At 39.2% G+C, this 21598-nt stretch overlaps 2 pseudogenes; both read right to left on the bottom strand.

The window, feature by feature from the left end:
* Window positions 1–4328: 4328 nt before the first annotated feature.
* On the bottom strand, window positions 4329–14181 carry LOC101036721 (dual specificity protein phosphatase 5-like; annotated as a pseudogene).
* A 5872-nt stretch (window positions 14182–20053) lies between these two features.
* Window positions 20054–20793, bottom strand: LOC120365026 (vitamin K epoxide reductase complex subunit 1-like protein 1 pseudogene; annotated as a pseudogene).
* Window positions 20794–21598: the final 805 nt, after the last annotated feature.

The raw sequence follows: 21598 nt of genomic DNA, 5'->3' as shown, positions 1-21598 counted from the left end.
CCAAAGTGCTGGGATTACAGGCATAAATCGCTGAGCCTGGCTGTGAGGTTAATTTCTAAACAGGTTTCTTCTCAACCATAGGTTCCTAGCCTCCCTTTTCTTAGATCATTTACTTTAGCAAACTTATAATTGTAAATTTTTACTCTGCCCCTTTGACATTTCAAACTTTAAAAAATCCTCTTAACAGATTTTATAACCCAGGAATGTCTTTCTAAAGGACCTGGGAGCCACCCTTTTGAAATGCGTTTCCCAAGGATGATAGAGCCCCTATTTTCCAGTCTCTGTGGGAGGGTAGGAGCCTAACTTCAATGGGATACTTTGCTTCACTTTATAAAACTACCACCTGTCACAGGATTTGTCAATGTCAAACAAAATATAGAGACGAATCTGTAAGTATAAAATGTTTTGATTAGAAAGTAAGAATTGTAAACTGGGGCATATATAGCAACTGGGTAGTCTTAAGTATATTCAAAGAACAAAGAGAAGGGTGGAGGTTTTATTAAAGGGAGAAATATTATGTATTGCTTTGAAAGAAAGCACGTTGGCCCTAGTAAAATTTTGGGTAGCTGGCAAGTTCTGATTGGTGAATGACAGTAGCAGGGGAAAGTAATCTTAGAATCACAGTAGGTTATTTTAGTAGCTATTGGAAAAACTGGTTTCAGGTTACACCAGGCAGTTTTAGCAGCCAGGCTTATAGAAAATTGAATTTTTGGAGCAATGATATGTACACTAAGTGCTTTTGTCGCCCCCTGGCCTGTCTACTCTGCTTTGGTTGAGTAGGATAAAATGACCTAATTTATATGATCAACTTTTACATCTTTCTCTTTTATTCAAGATCTCTTTCTGAACACATTGGTAGTCAACCATTTTGAAGTTAGGCTTAATTGCCTCTGGTGCCAGGATAGACCTGTCTTGGTTGTCTCTGTCTCACATGAGAGGAAGGTATGAAAGTCTGTGTCAGGGATCTGGCCCATATTTTCTCAACAGAAAGATCAAAATTAAAAAAAAAAAGTTTGTTTGGAGTCTAGCATCAAGTTTTATGAGTATTTTAACACTTTGATTGGCATCAGCAATCATCTCAAAGCATCGGGCCAATGTTTCGTTGGGGCAGATGGCTTCATAATGATTTAATATGCAATAAGAATAAAGCTTAAAAAATCATAATATAACAATAATTAACAACAATATAACAAGTTTAGTTTTTACAATGCTTCCAAATTAAAACTAGACAAATCCAAAGATCTGAGACCTGTCTGCAGTCACGGAGTAGCATTTTGTAATTGGGTTGAATTAAACCAGAGTGTCACCTTTGTAAGAGGGACTACACATGCGATTTGAAGAAAAAGATGTGTTAGGAATATTGTCAAAGATATTCACTAAATTTTCGAAAGGGATTTCTTAGGTCAGGCTTTGTCGACTTGTCTAAAACAGTTACTAATTTTGAATTTTAATTACTATGTTATCTTGCCAAATGAAAAACCTTAAGGAGGAAAACCTGCAGCATTTTGCTCCTCACGGTGTGGAGTTTTGTTCCAATATCTTGGGGAAAGCTGATGACAGCAAGAAAACAATCAACTTTTCATCCCGGTTTATAGTTTGAATGTCTCTGATTATGGCATCTGGTGGTTTGGTAAACTTTTTGTGTGATCCATACATTAGGCACAAGATGTGTTTTAAAAATTATCTAATTGCAGCTTATTAGCTTTATGGCTTCAGGAACAGAGAAGTTCTCATTTTTGTACTTTGCTGCAAGAAAATTGGATTAGAGGAATGTAGAATAATTTATGGCTTTGTCTAGTCTAGATATGGATAACAAGAACCCAGAAACAATGTACAGAGTTATGATCTAACAACAGATGTATTATAGTTTTTTCCTAGAAACAACTTTTTTTCTACATTGATTATACAGAAATTCAGATTTTAAAACCTCTTGAGCCTGGAAATCCAAACTAAGGCAAACTTTAGATTTTATTTATAGTCTTAAGGTCTTTGGGACTCCTAGGAAGTAAGTTTTTATATACTCAGTGTAAGACTGTGAACCTTCAAAGTTAAGCATGTTATGGATATTGTTAAATATGATGTTTCAGACAAAGCCTTAGTAATGTAACCTATGTTTTTAATTGTATTCTGCTATTAAGAGAGAGCAGAATTTTATTGGATTTATGGAAATAACTTTACGTAAATAACCATATTGACATAAGAATACTAAAAAGTATGTTTAAAATTTTGCAGGAATCAAGTAAGGAGAAAAAATAACAAATGCTTTTATCTTTTTTCACAAAAGTATATTTTATCAAATTACTGTAAATTATAGATAGCCCAAGAGAGAAACTTTCTTTATGCCTGAAAGACAAAACGTTTGAGTAAAAACAATCTTTCAAATAAATGACAGAAGAACATTTTCAGTTCTAATGTTCTATAGCAGAGCAGAGTGAATTATAGTTAACAACAATGTACTGTATACTTTAATATATCTAAAGAGACAATTTGAAATATTCTCAAAACATAGGAATAATAAACATTGAAGAGGATGGATACCCTAAGTACCCTAACTTAATCCTTATATATTCTACTCATCTACCAAAATATCACATGTATCTCATAAATGTATATAAATATTATGTATAAATTTAAAAGCCACTTGATTAAAACAGAAGCATGGGTCACTGTAAAATAATAACTCATTAAACCAGAGTGATAATCAAAAGACTTCAACAATAATGTAGCAAGTTGCATGAATGAAAAAAAAAATCTTAATCATTTGAAAGCTCAGTTTTTTAAGTAATTAAAAACCTAATAAAGGCAACACAAAATTTATTTTGATGAAATGTAAAATCTTTTTATTTTAATCCAGCTACCAAAAGGGTAAAGTAATATCTTTTGCAGTGCAATTGTTTCTCCTTATAAAGTGTTCATTGAGATAATCTGGAAGTTGGACCAGACTAAAAGGACACTTGAATTTAATCAAACAGAAAAAAATGTGTCTAACATTATAAGGGCAACAATTAGATATATCAAGAAAAGCAAAGAGTACAAAATTAAATTATATTGGAGAAAAACACTGCTTTTCTAGGCTTTCATGGTAAGTATTTTACTGTCGGGCCATAACAGCAAAGTTAGAACCGAGGAAAAAAGTTGCTGGAGTGGACAACAAATTAAAAAGGCCTTTTCAAGGTTCTCCATGGTATTTCATTTTTTTTCTTTTACTATTTTTATTTTACGCTATAAAATACAACAACAACCATCAACATACTGCTTTTCTTCACATTCACATGGGTTTTAGAAAATTATTGCCTTTTCCCCTGGAGAAATAAACAACAGACAAAAAGAAAGAAAAAAAAAGTAGTACCGCATTGCAAAATCTGTAAATCCCAGAAGTCCACAGCTTGAAGACAACCTCCAGGGGCAGGGAGGAAAACAACTGTCACAAGAGACGTAAGCATACAGAACGACAGGAGGCTGGGGACACCCGTGCTCAGCACCACTGACCCAGGACACACAGCAAGTACCCTTCTCCCCCAGGCATCTACCGCCACCACCTCGAGGGGATGACTATTTGTGGTCTATGATCTGAAAAACTCTTTTCTCAAATGAAGAGTTGCTCTGAGAAGAGGTGGAATGAGACAAGTTCAAGTATGAATAAGAATCATGCCAAAGTCCAAGGTCAGTGAAGAACCCACAGCCAAAAGGAAAAAAAAACAAAAAACAAAAAAACAAAAAACAGAAAAGCCAGCATCTTGCTACTTCAACCAATTGCCTCACTGGACTCAAGAGGGTATCTAAAAAACATTTCAGGCTTCAAATCAGGATACTGATCATGTCCCTACAAACCCCGTAAGGGTTACTTTCCCAACTAGAAGGTGATCAGCTTATACCCTGAAGCAACGGAGACAGACATTGAAACTGCCAAAGTTCAAAAAATAAGGTGGAAATTGTGCTTCTTTCAAAATGAATGAGCTTCGTAACTGCCTTTTCTCCTGGTCCAGCAACTTCTCTCTCCCATGTTGCTGCAGGTGTTTGTTGCCTTATGCTTGAAATGAAAAGGCGAACTTTGAGGTGCAAGGACTGGGCAGTCCCGAGAGGGAAGGGACTCTGGAAGTACAGTAGTCAGCACATGCTGTGCTCCCCTAATGGCTTGGCCTTCCTTCAGTCCCGGGAACCTACCCCGAGGTCGGTCTGAAGTTCATTTGCAAGCCTGGCGACCACTCACTGTCTCACTGGGGCAGCATGACAGAGTGAGGTCTTCAGTATTGCACAGGTATAAAATGTCCATGAGTCTTAAAACCGAAAATCACAGTTGGGCCTGGGCTGGTTCCTCCATCCCAGTTTTAGCAGGATGTGGCCGTGGCCACAGGGCTTCTGCTGAGCTCCGAGACTGTGGAGTGGGTGGGCACCGGCGGCAGCACTGAGGCAGGGAATGTGCAGTAGGCACGCTGCGTGTCAGGGCTCAGTGTCTGCAAATGGCCTATCAATGAAGAGCCTGCTGCCTCCCCTTGGCAGGAGGGAGGCTGGGGGTTGGGCGTGGAGGGCCGGATCTCAGATTCGTACTGCAGGAGCTGGCCCATGAAGCCAAAGTTGGGTGAGACCATCCCCCTCCTCTGCTTGATGTAATCAAAGGCCTCCTTCAGGCGGAACTGCTTGGTCTTCATGAGGTAAGCCATGCAGATGGTGGGTGATCGGGAGATCCCGGCCTCACAGTGCACCAGGACCTTGCCTCCCTTTTCCCTGACACTGTCCATGAAGTCTATTGCCTCTTGAATGTGGGTGCTCATGTCAGCCGTGTGGCTGTCTTCTGCAGGGATCCATTTGTAGTGTAGGTGGGTCGTGCAGGCCTCGGGGGTCCGTCGGGAGACATCCAGCAGGGCTGTGATGTGCAGGAACTTGCATTTGGACGCATGGTGGACACTTGCAAGGTAGAGGAAGGGCAGGATTTCAACTGGGCCACCCTGGTCATAAGCGGGCCTGGAGCTGACGGTTGTCCACACCGGCTGATGAGGGCTCGCTCACTCTGAACCATCTCTTGTGAAACGGGTTTTACATCCACGCAACACTCGGGATATTCGGAGTGGAAGGTCTCATATCCCCCTTTGAGGACGTAGACCCGCAGGCCGGCGGGCAGGCAGGCGAGCGGCGAGGTGAGGACGACGCGCGGGGTGTCCTCCGCGCAGCTTCTGCCAGTGGCGGCTGCCCTGCTCCAGCACCAGCACTGCCCCAAGCCCCCACCGCCGACCTGCAGGGGCCCCGCGCGCCGCCTAGTAGGGCAGCACGTAGCGCGCCGACACCGTGTTCCCCGTGCCCCCCGTGCCCCCGTGCCCGCCGCGGCACCACCGAGCTGGGGTTGACAGCGCGCCGACACCGCGCCCCCCGTGCCCCCCGTGCCCCCCGTGCCCGCCGCGGCACCACCGAGCTGAGGTTGACGCTGCGCGAGCCGCGAACGCTCGGGGCGGCGAAGGCCAAGTGCGGCAGGCAGTGGAGCTCCACGCGGCGCGCCGCCGCCTCCTTGCTGAGCATCGCGCGCAGCCGGCGCCGGGCGAGCGACCTGACCTTCACGCCGCCGCCGCTCGCCCCGCAGGTGCCCAAGGCCAGGGTGCCCGCGGGCGAGGCACGGGAGGGCGACTCGCCCCGTGCCCGCCCCGAGCGCTGGACATCCGGGCTGGCTGCTCGCAGCCCCAGAAGCCGGGGATTCCGCCAGCCGCGCAGCGTTTTTTTGTTTGTTTTTGTTTTAATTTAATTTAATATTATTTTTTAAATATATATTTTATTATTATTATTATTATTTTAAGGCTAGTCCCGCGCAGCGTTTTACTTGAATGAGCCTCTCCATGGTATTAAGTTTTTAAGGTGGTCATGTATGCCTGCAAATCATGGGCAGTGAGACACAGCAAAAGTTGAACCACTAGGATATTAATCTGAGAAATTTGGAAATGAAACTTTTATTTCAAGAAGTGAAATTATTATGTAAATGAATAGGAGGGCATTTTTAACCTGTAACTAGGGAAATTGAATAGATTTCCAGGAAAGAAATGGCAGAAACAGAAACTGTAGTTTAGAATAAGGCTGTTAAAGACGCATGATTTGTGCTTACAAAACAAACCTCTTGCAACTTTATGAAGAGCAAATACATATTTTAAGAAAATCTCGTAGTTTCAAATGTTGAGGATCAGATTCTGGTCAGGTATCAGTGCACCTCTGATACCAATGTTTACTTTTTAGAAAAACATAGTTTTTTTTTTTTCAATCTCACTCAATCACACACAAAACCTCTTTTATAACACCCATCTTTTATAACTCTTCATTAACTTGCCTAAACCTTTTGTAATGTTTTTAAAACTTCCAGTCTTAGTCTTATAATTTTTTTTTTCTTTTGGGGCAACCAATTATTTTATCTTAGGGCATAAAATTATGTAAGATTTTTTCATACAGAATAATCTTTTAAAATTTGTATTTTGATTAAAAACCTAGTCTTTATAAAAAACTAAATCTGTTTTTAAAGACTAATCTTTTTATAAAAGACAAATAAATCTTTTCATAAAAGTCTAATAACTATAAAATTTAAGATGCTAGAAGAAACTTATTTAACAATTTGTTTTAATTTTTTAACTTATTCAAATATTACCCATTTAATGCGTACCTAATATTTAACTTAAGGTAACTTAAGATTTTAAGTTATATGAAAACTTCATTCACAAACATTATTTTATTAGTAATTATCCAACTTATTTATTAACAATTATATCTGGATTACTTATGAAAATGTAGATATTAGAGCTACTCATTTTATTTTTTTATTAACCAATTTGTAGCTAGTTAATATCAGGTGTTCAAGCAAGAAGATTAGAATTAAGTGGATGTACACCTCATTAACTCAGAAAATACATTTTTATTTAACTGTAATTAACTTTTAATTAAATATATTAACTAATAATAAATTAAATTTTAATTTAATAATGCCTAAATGTAACCCTAACTCTATTAAATTATTAAATTAATACTATCAAATTATTAATTCAATATCAATTATTAAATTAATCTTATTTATAAAAAATATACAAACATTATTTTGTTTGAAACTGGGTTTATAGGTTTATGACTAACATATCTAGTAGGGGCAAATATAAAACTGACCAGTTAACTCAGGCAAAAATGTATGTTTGACATTTTCAAAACATTTCTAATTTTATTTTATTAACAACTTAAAAACAATCTATTTGAAGTTTATTTAAGTCATGTGAACTAAAAACATTCGTGTAATTAAAATGTATTTTATATGCATGCCCATTTATCCTAATAAAATTTTTAAAGAAATTTCTGGCCAAAGACAGCACATTTTATCATTTAGACTTAATATATAATGTAATATATGTACACATGTACAAACACTTCTAAACATATATCCATAGAGAGGAAGAGACCTTATAGCTTAGATTTTAGTCATAAAATAGTAAAACATATGAACTCATCAGTTGATTAAAAACATTTGAATCTAAATTTTTTTTTTCTTTGACAAAGTGGGATAAGGCTAAACTTTTAAGTTTTCTTTTCTTTTAGTTTGGCTTTGTCAAGAAGCAATTTCACAAAGGCTGTGAACCAAATTTTGGAGACAGACAGTTGAGTCAGTTACCAACATTCTGGATCAGACAAGGAATAGCTAACTTTGAGAATGTGACTCAATCATGTGAGGAGGTCCCCAGAAGATTTTAACAAGGTTCATAATGTATTTTCTTGGTCTCAACTACTTGTCTTCAGTCATAATAATGTTGCCATTCCTTTCGGTACAAGAAAGGTGTCTTTTACATGGGAATTTCACCTTTTGCTTTTAAGAAACAGCATAAAAGTAAAAATGATTTTATTTTTTATTTTCTGACTTTAAAGTGTTTAAGTGTTTTTGTTTTGGTTTGGTTTATTTTGTTTGAGACAGTCTCCCTCTGTCGCCAGGCTGGAGTGCAGTGGTGCGATCTCGGCTCACTGCAACCTCTGCCTCCTGGGTTCACCTGATTCTCCTGCCTCAGCCTCCAGGGTAGCTGGGACTGCAGGCATGCACCACCATGCCTGACTAATTTTTGTATTTTTAATAAAGAGGGGTTTCACCATGTTGCTCAAGATGGTCTCGATATCCCGATACCGTGATCTGGCTGCCTAGGCCTCCCAAAGTGCTGGGATTACAGGAGTGAGCCACTGTGCCTGGCCTCAGGTGCTTCTGCTTACATAACCAGTATACCAGAATATTTGAGGAGCTTGGAAAAAAAGTTTAGCTTAGAGAAAGATAAACAGGAGGAATTATAAGAGAAGAGGAAAGGCCTGGAGAGGAAAGCCTGTCAGTTAGCTTTGAGATACTGTTTTGTAGCAAGGCACTCAATTAAGAGATGAGGCTTATTTGGAGTACACAATTTTATAGCTGTGGTCTTTTAGTTTAGATTTAAGAATAGACTGTTGAAGGATCTCTGCAATATTTGAATGTGTTACCAGCTGGAGTCCCAGAAAATATGTCGGCATGCCTCTAAACTTTGAGAATTCATTTGTAACTAAATTTATCTAGGTGATTTTGTTTAATGCCAAATACACAAAAGGCAATTAAATGCAAGCACTGATTATGAAAAGGCCAAATAAACCCAGGAAGGAAGATCAGCTGCCTTCTCTAACTGAAGGAAAAAAGAAAAATGCTTTTGTGGAGGCTTCAAGCTAAAAAGAGAAATCCTGTTACCCAGACCTCACAGCTGAAATTTACCAGGAGGAAAATAGCTCTCCCTAACAGGAGATCTTCCGATCAGAGGGAGAAAGACATCCCCAACAAAATCCAAATAAAACAGAAGTCAACTAGAATTGGGAGTTGAGTCCAAGAGACTCACCAGGGAGAAATGAGGCAACCTGCAGAAGCAATAGAGTCATGGGAGTCAGTGAGCCCCTGTGTGAGTACGTCATGCCCTAGCGCTGTGGACCAGTGATTCTCCCAAACCGAATCAGCTTCAGAACACAGCTTGACACCAAGTAGGTCAAAATCAAAATAAAATATAAGGACAAATGTCTGCATTTAAAATGTTTTATTAAAGAGGTGAGAATTATAATTTGGCATAAATGAAGGGACCAGGGGATCTCTGGTTTGTCTAAAGAACAAAACAAAGATTGCAGGTGTTATTTAAAAAAGAAAGTTACGTATTGTTTTGAAAGAAAGTTTACTGGCTCTAGTAAAGTTTTGAGGCGCTGGAAAGTTCTGATTGGTGTGTGACAGTGGTGGGTAAAACCAGTCTTGCAGTCACAGCAAGTTATTTTAGTAACTGTTAGATAAAACTGGTTTTAGGCTGCAACAGGCAGTTTTAGCAACTAGGTTTGTAGAGAATTATATTTTTGAAGCACTGCTCTGTGCCCTGAGTGCCTTTTTCCCCCTGGCCTGTCTTCTCTGTTTTAGTTGCATATGACAAGAATGACCCCATTTGTTTCATCAACTTTTACAGATCAAAGAAAGTTTAATTTTCTTTTGGGGAAAGCCAATTAGCAAATGCAGATGGTGTATGACCTCCTCTTCAGCTTCACTCTTAACGCCCCACCCCATTTTGTTTTGGCAGATTTAATTCAGACTGAACTAAAATTTTAGTTCAAACTTTTCCCTGTGGTATTAGTCTCGAATAAAATAGCCATTGTCTGTGTGACATTGTTCAGTGCAATTCTTGTTCTGTCAGAAGGTACTTCATCTTTCCAGTTATATCTTTGTGGACTCTCAGTCTTACACTTTATTCAATAGGTTATAATCGCCCATGCTGGTACTCATATTGTTTTAGATTCAGATATGAAAGTCCTGTCAAAGTGCCATGTCTATCCTTGATCTCCAAAATCATTTTCAGGCTTAAAGTTAAAAAAAAAAAAAACAAAACAAAACAAAAAAAAAACCTCAGCAGAATACCTGTAACCATTTTTGCAAGTGTTTGAAGTGGGTTTTATGTGTAGCCTAATTCATAAGAATAAATTAACCAGACAGATACAAAACTTCAACTTTGTTTAATTGAAAAAATACTTTGTTTGTTTCATCCTTAATAATCTTACTTTTTGTTTCCCTATTATCTAAGACATTAACTTCGTGTATTTTTTGCCTGCAAATCCATTTTCTTTCTGTGTAGCATCTAGCTGTTGCTGCACCATCGTCACTGAGGTAGGCACATCCTTCACTCCCTTTCGTAACAAACCTGCAACAAAGGGATTAACCATTATGTAGTTGTGTGATTTCTTCTTTGCCCACTGACAGCTTTAAACAAAAATTCTACTTGTCTAACGTGCTGAAAGGTGTGCTATGGCACAGTTCTCTCTTGCTAGTGTTGAGATATCTATACTAGTTTGGATCAAAAGAGTTTCTTTTCCAAGAATTTGTATATGTTCAACTGTCATTAGGTTAGTTACATGTAATCAGTAGAGGTACCAGTTCATATAAACCAATGGTTTTCAATTAGGGGTGATTTTGCTTCCAAACCAAGAAACACTTGACAATATCTGGAGATGTTTTTGGATTGTCACAAGTGGAGGAAGAGGTTGAGTAGGGTGGATAGTTTCTGTCATCTGGTGGGTGGAATCCAGGGATGCTGCCTACATCCTACAATGCACAAACAAAAGTACCCCTTTTCCACAACAGAGAAGTATTCAGCACAAAATGTCAGTAGTGTTTCTACTGAGAAACTCTAAGATAAACTAAGTGGCTGAGTGACTGAGAGTCACCATTTAGGGTGTGTACACACGTTTTCCAAATTAGAACGCTAAGATATGAAGCCCAGGACAAACTGCATAATAGTGAAATTGCAAATGAAACCAGATTAAAATGAACATCAAATCGAAATTGATCTGTAAAAGACATCAGAAAATCGGCAATAAAAAGTTTAAAGAAGAGGCATATAATTGGACAAGATAGTTTATAATCAGATAAAAGTTTAAATTGGAGTGGAGGTGGTTGTGAATATGAATCTCAGGTCTTTATTTTCAAAATAGCCAACTAAGAGATTTGTTTCCTTTTATCTTAATTTCCAACCTTCATGGTTGACTCCTTAAGTAAATCTCAATATATACTCACTATCTCCTTCATCTTACTAACATGTACAAAAATACTGGGCTCTAGAGAAATTTAGCTAAAGCATAAGTCCTAGAGAAGGCTGCACTATGTAAATTTAAGTGATTCCAGAAAGAAAGAAACTCACGAATTCTTAAATTTAGCTCCATCTACCCATTGTCCTGTTCGATTTTTTGCCATCTTCAGCCCAATCCAGTGATCAGAACTGCATTTGTACCGCCTAAGAAAATCCTTTAGAGACAAAATTAATTTCAAAATCATACGTGTCAATTCTTACTACAACCTATTGTGTACCTCTTGTTCTGTAGGTTGTGAAGTGCAAGGTAACAACTGCTCAACTCCTGGCTTCACTAGAAAATAGCTATGGAATTTTTTTTAACTGCTTTATTTTTTCTCTGACCTTCGGTTTTCTGATTTATGAAACAAATATGTGAGATACGTTTTCTTTAGATATGATTCCAAATTGATAAATGTTCAATTTGAATATCTATCCCTTCACAATTTTCAAACTGTAAGCTACTAGAAAGCCAAGGTTTGAAATTGAGTCCTTGCATAACATTTCTAATTACCAGATATTTATTATACTTTTTTCCACTTCCCAGTAAACAGTAGTAGCTTCATTTTAGTCTTATGTCTTACTTCAGTTTATCTCCACAAACTACGTATGTAAACACTCACACACACACACACACACACACACACACACACACACACCTCCTCATATATCTAGTTTCTTTAGAATCTAATTATCAAATTTTATTTTTCTGCTAAACATGTAAATTTCCAAATACATCATTCAGAAATACAGTGTTTTTTTTCCTGACATTTCTCCTGCTGATGCATTGTTTAACTTACTAATACCCTTGACTTTTTCTTTAACCATAGAATTATATGAGAAAGTCCTTGAGGCCACTGTGCTGCTAAATAGCTTGGAAACTATAAGCTTTACATTGTATCACTCTACTTTTCAATTTAAGATAAATATAAAGGAGTTAGGCCAAATCACAACACTATAGTCAAATCCCATCTACTCCAACAGTGACAACTGTAGCTTTTGGCATTTTAATACACCATCTTCACAGCATTGCATAAACCAATTTGAAAAAAATTAATCAGTTGGGCTAAGTTTGGATTTACAAATAAACAGATTAATAAAAACACTGTCATACATTCAAAGGCCTTAATTTATAGTGAGAAAAATAATGTAAACGTAATGTTAGGAAATATGCTACTAGATATGGAGAAGTTATGAGTGTAATGAATACCATGTGAAAATGGAATTTACAGAAAGAAATATGAGTTTTTAAGGGAAACTTTGGTACAGGATGTGCTCCAATAGAGGAGTAGAATGTTCCATGTAAATGCAGATGCCCGAGGAAAAGAGGGAAATTCATAGCCTAGACTCAGGAAAAAACTTCGGGAAAGGCTTCAGGAGAGAGCGTGAGTGGTCTTGGTGACAGGGAACTGGGAGCTGTTTCCTAGGCCTGCTCTATGAAAAATGTTAACATTATTTGTTCAGTAAAAGCTTGCCCCATTTTAGCCCTTTGTTAGAAGTGAAGTAATTCTAAACAGGTGGAAATAGATATAAAAGTATTTTGTAAGACAAACTTTATCTCATATTATTTTGTAATTAAAATGTACATTTAAACTATTTTAAATAATCCATTAAAATTTTTATGTCAATTTCTTCTCCACTCCACAGACAGCTTTACTTCATTCTGTCACTTAAATTTTGCCAATGTATCTATTACATAGTAGTAACTTGTGATCTTCCACATATGTTAGGATATTTTATGATCAGTGTTTTTTCTTCATCCAAACAACACAAGCCTTCTTCCCTGATATGTTTGAAGATTTCTCTGAACTTTAAAACAAAGTATTTTTATGTACTTCTGGTCTTTACATTCCGTGATCCTCACTATTTAGTTAGTCTTCACTGACAATATTCCTATAGTGAATATACTTATTTGAATATTGATTGTCTTTTCATTTCTTCATGTTTCCTTTCATTAACATTCATTATTTTTCCATCTTGCTGCTTGTATAGCTTTTTTTTTTTCCCCCCAAGAGGAAGTAAGGAACAGTCAGAAGATTTCTCAGAATGTTCATTTTCAAAAGTCTGGCAAAATTCAGCAGCAATACTATTGACTAAAGAAGCCCTATGATATTAAGTTTGCACCTTACTTCTTGATTTACAGTATCTACCCCTAATCCATCCAGCTTTCAACATTTTATTGCCTTTTGTTTCTTGCAAAATAGTTTTGTTTCCTTGCACTGACCTATAAACTGGCCCTGCCTGATTCACATGCATTTAAATTTGAACCAATCTTCAGGCAGATTGCATAAATAAACTTTGTTTACCATAAAGGCAACACACAACTGTCTTTTAACCAGGTGGACTCTTGTGTTATCCTGCTTTTCACTGAAATACTTCTCAATAGCAAATTACTTGCAAAAAATATTTTTAATCAAACTATATTACCTCTTATATTTTCTTTTCATTCTTAAAGAGACCAAACAAAGGTAAGTAAAAATGTATGTTTACAATGTAAGTGACTAGGGGAAAGAACAAATTTCACAAATGCAGAGGTGTGGTTTTAGAATCCCGTTTGAAAGTTCTTGGAGAGTCTCTTTACTCACAAAGATTTTGTCATGTCAATCAAAATTTATTCAACAAGGATTCGTTAGACTTTTCATTTGTTCCCGATTTTGTGCAGTAATGATAAGAATAAAATTTCAGAGAAGACATGGTCATGCTCACTGAAAATTTATACTCTGGTGTAGGAGGAAACTTTGATTTTCCTCTTTATTGCATTACTGGTGGAGAGTGTTCCAATGGAAGCTGCATGGGACCTCAGAGACAGGCCCCAAAACAAAATGGGGAAGTCAGAGCAAAGTTTCTCTAAGGAAGTAGAATGGAGAAGCCCCTCCTTCCTCAGACAATTTTCCTTCCTTGGCGGAGTACTGGCTTTTAAAAGGTTTCCAAACATTATCAAGCTTTTCTATGTACACTTTTAAAAATACAAGGATAGTAAGTAAGTCTACTACTTGATGTCAGTCTTCTTCAAACCAAGTATCACTAGGGTTTTTACCTTTATGTCACATGGCATATTCTGAACACCTTCAATATTCTGCATAGATAGTCATGAGTGAAAAATACTTCAAAATTTTAATGGTATTTGAATATTTCAAATGTTCCAACTCAAGATAATTCACGAAGAAAGTACAGTCAATTACTTACCATTTCTTTGTTGCTGTCAATTTTGGTTAGGACAGCATGTTGAGTGGAAGAGTTGTATTTATTTGAATTTCAATCTCCGTCTTCTTTGGAGACATAATAGCATTTGTTTTGGAAACCAATCCAATCATATGGGCAAAATCTTTGAGAATCTGGAGTTAGTTTAACTGGCAATGAGACAAATATATGTCTTAAGGACCATATAGAATAATATGTATTTTGAGATCACTGGACACAGGATTTTAATGTAAAAGATTATGGTCACTATGAAATTTGTATAACTATCACATGACAGGTCGAAAAAATTTCATGTCTTGTCATGTTAGGTCAAATGACAGTAGTTTAGGATTTATCAAGGCATTTACATTTCTTTCAACTTCAACCTCAGTGATATATAGGCCTTCGAGGAGCCACCAGAATTATTCTACTTGTGTAAGAGTACCCTTACTATTTCTGGGTAAATGAAATAAAATGAAATTCTAGCGTTATCTAAGAGTAGTCCAAATAATAATTTGTATTAATCAGTAATGAATCTAGATACGTGATTTAATCTACAAAGAAGTAACAAAAATAATAAAACAAAATACAAAGTAAGTTGGATTGTTTCTTGTCAGCGAAGTAACACCATCACTGTATAGCTCTGGCTAGCCAATGAATGGAGCTCGCATGAAATTTGGAAGTAAAGAAGAAGATATAATTTCTGGAGACTGTGAGCACAGGAACTTCACGGGTCTTTCCATGTGTTCTCCTACTGCAGTCCTGTCAGCTTCTCAGGCTTTCTTCCAAATGCTAGTCCGTTATCCCCAAATAATTAGTCATCATTTCTCTTTCAGCTACACAGCCCCAGTCTTCGGTTATGCATCAGTCCCAGATCTCCCCACATTCATGTTATCCCTAATTTCTGTATTAAAGCCTTATTCTCATAATATGGGTTTGTTTTTTGGATCACACCCAGACTGAATCAGTTTCTGGCACCAAACGTAATTCTAAGGAAACAGACCTTGCGGATGAGATACGGTGTTAGTTTTACCATATTCACTTTAAAGACATTGATCCAACTACTAGTTAGAAATAGGATACTGATGACAGTGGAGCACAGTGACAAAATAATTAGTTGAATTATCACCTATAGTCATCTGGGGCCAAGGGTCTATAGAAGATATATATATATGTGTATATATATGTGTATGTGTACAGGTAAGTGTGTATATATCTACATACACACATATGCGTATATATCTCTCTCATAGACTGTCTAATAAAAATTAGTGTTTGTATTACTCTCAGATAATACTAATATTTCATTTTATTTCATTTACGTAGAAATGGTAAAGGTGACCTACACAAGTAGAATAATTCTGGTGGCTCCAGGAAGGCCTATACATCACTGAAGTTGAATTTGAAAGGAATATAAGTGCCCTAATAAATCCTAAACTACTGTCATTTGACCTAACACGACAGGACAGAAAATTTTTTCAACCTATCATATGATAAATATACAAATTTTGCATTGACCGTAATCTTTTACATTAAAATCCTGTCTGTCTTCTATGGTCTCAAAACAGTGTAGCATGCAGACTTCTTACGGAATGCAACTAAACTTGTGAGATACAGCAACTCTCTTAAAGCTTACAGGAAAATTTATTACCTTAAATTTGTGTTTTTGAAATGAAGACTTTTTGAAATGATAATTATTCTATCTCACAAAGTTAATAATAGTGATAAAACCAAAGTGGAAAGACACAATTAAAAAAAAAACAAAAAGAATAGAAATCAATTGAATAAAGAGTTAATGCAAAATAGAAAAAAAAAATTAGTCATAAGATGACTTTTGTTGAATACTCTAAAGTAAGATTGGGGCTTCGCGAGTTGGGGCGGCTGTGGGGAGCGGCGCGGGACTTCCTCTTCCCCTCCGCCCCCAGGAGGCTGCAACAAATAAACATTCTTACATATTTACATTCGGTTTTATTTACGGGTTAGCAAAATGGTGCCTTAAATCTCTGATAAAGAATACTTCTATCTAGATTATTAACGGGGAAGTCTGCCCAGTGAACTCCATTTTAAATAAATGTTCACTCTGGAGCTTAAAGCACTAGTAATGAATATTTCTGATGGCACATATTAGACAGATCATACACCTAATACTTAGGCCGTGCTTAACACAGTTTCATAACAAAACATTTCACCTTTTCCGGACAAATTTGTAGTAAAAAGATGTTTAAGTCGCCGGGGCTGCCACACCTGCCCCTTTTGTTTGATGGCAGAAGAGTTGCTGTCACGATTAGAAACCGTAATGCTGCCTCAGGTGTCTGAGGTGTTTCCCCAATGCTTGTGTGTTGGAGGAAAGAAGACCGGAATTGCATACTAGGTCATTAGGTCTGTCTCCCCAAACAGGCTTCCAGAAATCACAGTGGGTCTCCTTGTTGGCCTTTGTCTAATACTGATTTTCAAGACAAGCTCTCCTGTCACTCCTGGTAGCAATCTAAATTATGAAGTAATTGCTGAAGATAACTACTTTTGCAAACAGTCTTTTCAAAAACTAAATGGAAAACAAAAGTCAACAAACATTTTTTTTTTTTTTTTTTTGGAGACGTTTTGCTTGTTGCCCAGGCTGGAGCGCAGTGGTGCAATCTCTGCTCACTGCAACCTCCGCTTTACTCTGCTGGCTAGCTGCAGTGTTTAAATATTCAGTCTAAAACAGGCACGACAATCTTCTAAGCTTATAACATTGGTGACTCCCCCTCTTCTGGGCAGAATAGAAAGTACAGAAAGGAACCTAAACTCTCCAGGGCAAAAAACACCAAATTAACACCCACCAGGGTTCTGTTGCTCACCGAGATACTGGCGTTACGATGCTGTTATTACAGGCAGCACATGTTCCTCTCTCAGTGAGAAAAAAGGGTGTTTATTCGACTGGGCCATAGGAGTGTGGCAGAAACTTTTATACAACTGAAATAGTGGTTTCCCCAGGGCTTAGGAAAGCAAAGAAAAACTGGAAGGGTCTGGCTGACCATTTTTCTGTTTTCTCAGGTAGGTAAGAGTTGAAGACATTTGCAAGAATGCAACATCAAGACAAGCTTTAACTATACTTTGCTGATTGATACAAACTAGGATGAAAATCCATTGGATATTGGGACTTGAGGAACTTGTTTAGCGTAACTGGTGTAACGTATACCACAGTTTTAACCATGAAGACACTTCCACTGCAGCTTAGACGAAAGAACCAGGGGACTGCCCTAGGGGAGCTGGATGCCCCGCCCAAGATGGCCTCAAACGCGAGGCTTCCTTCTCCACAGACACCAGACAGCCAATCAGTGCTTTCTAGAGTTCTTTCACTGCTTCAGAACACAACAACAGTACATACAGACTCCAACGGCCATTGAAAGATTCACATTCATAGGAAAACACAAGCCTTGATGAAATCTTGAGTTAAGCTATCTTTTAAGAAACTAGTTAAAACTGGTGAAAAATTCATTACAATTCGGACTTGATACTTGCCTTGGACCAAAAGACCTGTGTTGCATCCATTAAAGAGTTAGCTGGAGGCCAGGCGCGGTGGCTCAAGCCTGTAATCCCAGCACTTTGGGAGGCCAAGGTGGATGGATCACGAGGTCAAGAGATCGAGACCATCCTGGTCAACAAGGTGAAACCCCGTCTCTACTAAAAATACAAATAATTAGCTGGGCATGGTGGCGCATGCCTGTAATCCCAGCTACTCAGGAGGCTGAGGTAGGAGAATTGCCTGAACCCAGGAGGCGGAGGTTGCGGTGAGCCGAGATCGCGCCGTTGCACTCCAGTCTGGGTAAGGAGCGAAACTCCGCCTCAAAAAAAAAAAAAAAAAAAAAAAAAAAAAAAAAAAAAAAAAAAGAGTTAGCTGGAAACTACCGAATTGTTGCTGACTGCACAATTTTAGTTCACAGAACAGAGTCTGTTGCCTTCCTTCAAAGAGAAGGCAAATAAAGCACTCAAGAGGTACCAGCCTCCTCATTGACTATTTTTAACATAAAGCTATTAATCAAATCGGAAGCAAAACATTGCTGCTGCTTCTCAACCAGAGGAGTAAGATGATCACACAGGACCCTTCTGCAGAGTGCAAGTTTTCTACCCGACGGCAAAGAAAGGAAGGAAGGACACTTCTGCCCAAGGTCAACACACAAAATATTTGGTTTGAGATTTAAGACAGAAGGCACTTTTAACATTCTGACATCAGATGTTAACCACAGAAACGTCCTGTCACACTGTGGTTTGGGCTTACTCGAATCCCCTTTCCAAACTCTTCTTACTGCATGTGTGTCGTTATGAGAGCAGCGGCGACTTGACTGTATTTCGCCTTTAGATATGTCTACCTGTTGCTGTTCCCCTGATGACGCAGACTGCGCAGCGTGTCAGCCCTGAAGGTCACAAATCCAGGATTTCACGCCAAAAAAAAATTAGACATCCAAGTTGTTAGTGCAGAGAAACAATTAGCAAGAACACTGGCTCCCACTCTGGAGCGACGGGGCTTACACTGGTCATTTCCGTCACAATACTGTTTGGTTGACTGGCACCAATATTAAGAAAAAGTATCTGTGTGAAAATTCAATTGGTGGAAGAAACTTTACCTAAAAATGCCATGTTTATATTTCCAGCTTTTCTCCAAAGAAAAATACCCATCTTCCCATCCTAGTGTGCTCCAGGCCTCGGACTCATTCTGTAAGGTTAACAATTGCTCCAGTTTTACAACCAGACACAAATCTGATTTGAACGTTCCAATTCAATTTCTTCCTTTCAGAAAGTGGGAGATGAAAGGGAACCAACCACCCTATTATTATTTTTTTCGCCCTATAATTTTTGTGATCAATGCTGCACCCACGGCTGCCAGCACTTTACTCCAGATGCTGTGTACGGGCGGGCTATTCTCACTACCTTCTCAGTCCACGCTGAGCCGACAGTTCTTCAGTGCTAACTGCAACTAAACTGTACAGTAAGCTCTGCAGGGATGGATCCAATATTTCTACTTTTATTTACAAATACCACATAAATGGATTCTAGTTGAATCTACGTGTTTAAATCCATCAGCTAAAAACATATTACATATTGTAAACATGGCAATATTTAATACAGTATCTATTCTAAAATATTTTCATGTCATGATCACATTTGTTATACCTGAACTTGAATTTATACACTTTAAGGAATGACTAGCAATGGTTGTTCACTTTACAATTGAGGGAAGGGGGCTCCAGCTACATTTTATCATTTCAAAAACATCTTCAAAGTAAAGTTAAAGCTTGTCTTTGATTGGCTTGGCGTATCCTTGTTGTATCCGTATTTAAAATGAAGATTGGCCGGGCGTGGTGGCTCAAGCCTGTAATCCCAGCACTTTGGGAGGCCGAGGCGGGTGGATCACTAGGTCAAGAGATCGAGACCATCTTGGTCAACATGGTGAAACCCCGTCTCTACTAAAAAGACAAAAATTAGCTGGGCGTGGTGGTGCGTGCCTGTAATCCCAGCTCCTCAGGAGGCTGAGGCAGGAGACTTGCCTGAACCCAGGAGGCGGAGGTTGCGGTGAGCCGAGATCGCACCATTGCACTGCAGCCTGGGTAACAAGAGCGAAACTCCGTCTCAAAAAAAAAAAAAAAAAAAAGATTGACAAAAAAATAGCGAGGGCCCCTTTTAATTTACAGGATTTTTAAAAACCAGTTTTTAAGATTCTTAGGTAAAGTGTTGTGAAGAATTAAAAAAAAAAAAACTGCAAAATAAACATAATGGAAAACAGACTCTTCCTTGGGACTGCAGGGAAGAGTCTGTGGCGCATCAGTCCTGCTTGGGCTGCAGCTGCCGTTTCCAGGCTTCGTTCAAGTAAAGCAGTCGTTTGTAGTTGATGATGAGAAGAACGAAGTTCAGCACGGACGTGATGACACAGGCGATGCAGAACTCCTTCAGCACAAAGTACAGAATGTAGGCCAGGTACAGGGACCCCACGACCGACATGATGGAGGACGTCATGAAAAGCCGCGACGGCCCTTGCTGTCATGCCAAGTAATAACTGTAGCATATAAAATATAAGTCCAAAGACACTGTTTGGCTGGTTTAATACACCATCGTTTCCAAAAATGGAACCCGAAAGACCAAATCCTCGACCCCATCTGGAGGCGAGGGCGGCGGAGCACTTCACCCACGGCCCCAGGTCGCAGAGGGCCCGGTGCTCGGGGTCCCGCTCCAGGTGGCAGGCGTAGAGGGAGAGCAGGATCCCGGCGGCGCACACTGCGAACCCGGCCACACGCTCGCACCGCGGCCCCGACACTCTCAGCAGGACCGGCGCCGCCGTCTTCGCCCCTCCCTCCGCTTCCGCCTCCGCCTCCTCCTCCGCCTCCGCCGCCGCCGCCCCGTCGGGGCCCGACCCAGCCGCCGCCGCGCCCCAGTGGCTCGGTCGCCTGCCCCGGGCCCCGCCCCCACAGGCGCGCAGCCCAACCTCCCCGAAACGAGTGCGGCGGGCGGAGCGGAGGGTGAGCTGCTCCAGCTTTACCATGAACCCGGCGCAAGGTTGGCTTTGGGAGAAATTCAGGAGCCGGAGGGAGAGTCAAGGCGATTCTTTGGTTGCTAAGTGTGAGTGAAGACACTCAGGATGGCTCGGGGATCTGGGGATCACAGAGCAGTGGGGATCGCTGACCCAGAGGAGAGTTTTCCCACCATGATCGTCGACTGCAAAGTAAGGCACCTGGTCAAGCTCCGTGCGTGCTGCCCCTGCGGACTGCTGCGTTCTGTGCAGGGTTGACAGAAAGACAAATGTTTTCTGCCTAAACTGCCTTACTGATAAATGCATATTTTCTCCTCACATCCTCTGGTTCTCTAGTTTTAAAATTCAAGGAAGTTCGTACTTGAGCACTTGGTATTTAACACTTGAAAAATATTATGCCATTTCGTTTTCTTTAAACCCAAAGGTTGCCTAAGCTATGCAGATGGGGCAGACACATTCTCCTTCAGTGGAAAGTCCTTAGTGTAAGATCTATGAACTGAGAGTTCTTCAGACTCGTAGTATGTGCAAAATCTGAGCTGGATGCTGTGGAAGATAACGAAGGTATATTTGTATGAGATGCTTACAGTTGGTGGGAGACATAGGATGTACATAAGTAACTGTTATAGAGTCTAACTGTTAATTTCCAAAATAGACCTGCAAGTCGTATTCTATAATTTTAGAGGAGGAGGCCAGTTCTTCTCCCAGCCTCAGAGGCGAGAATGGGCTTCTGGAAGAGTGGTCTTTGAACTCGGTTTTAAAATACGTGCAGAATTGCTTTATATGGAAAGCAGAGAGGAAGAACATACAAGGTGATGAG

Source organism: Saimiri boliviensis, chromosome 7 (genome assembly GCF_048565385.1).
Source record: "Saimiri boliviensis isolate mSaiBol1 chromosome 7, mSaiBol1.pri, whole genome shotgun sequence".
Taxonomy (NCBI): Eukaryota; Metazoa; Chordata; class Mammalia; order Primates; family Cebidae; genus Saimiri; species Saimiri boliviensis.
The sequence above is the reverse complement of the archived record's forward strand: the minus strand, read 5'-3'. Positions and strand labels throughout refer to the sequence as shown.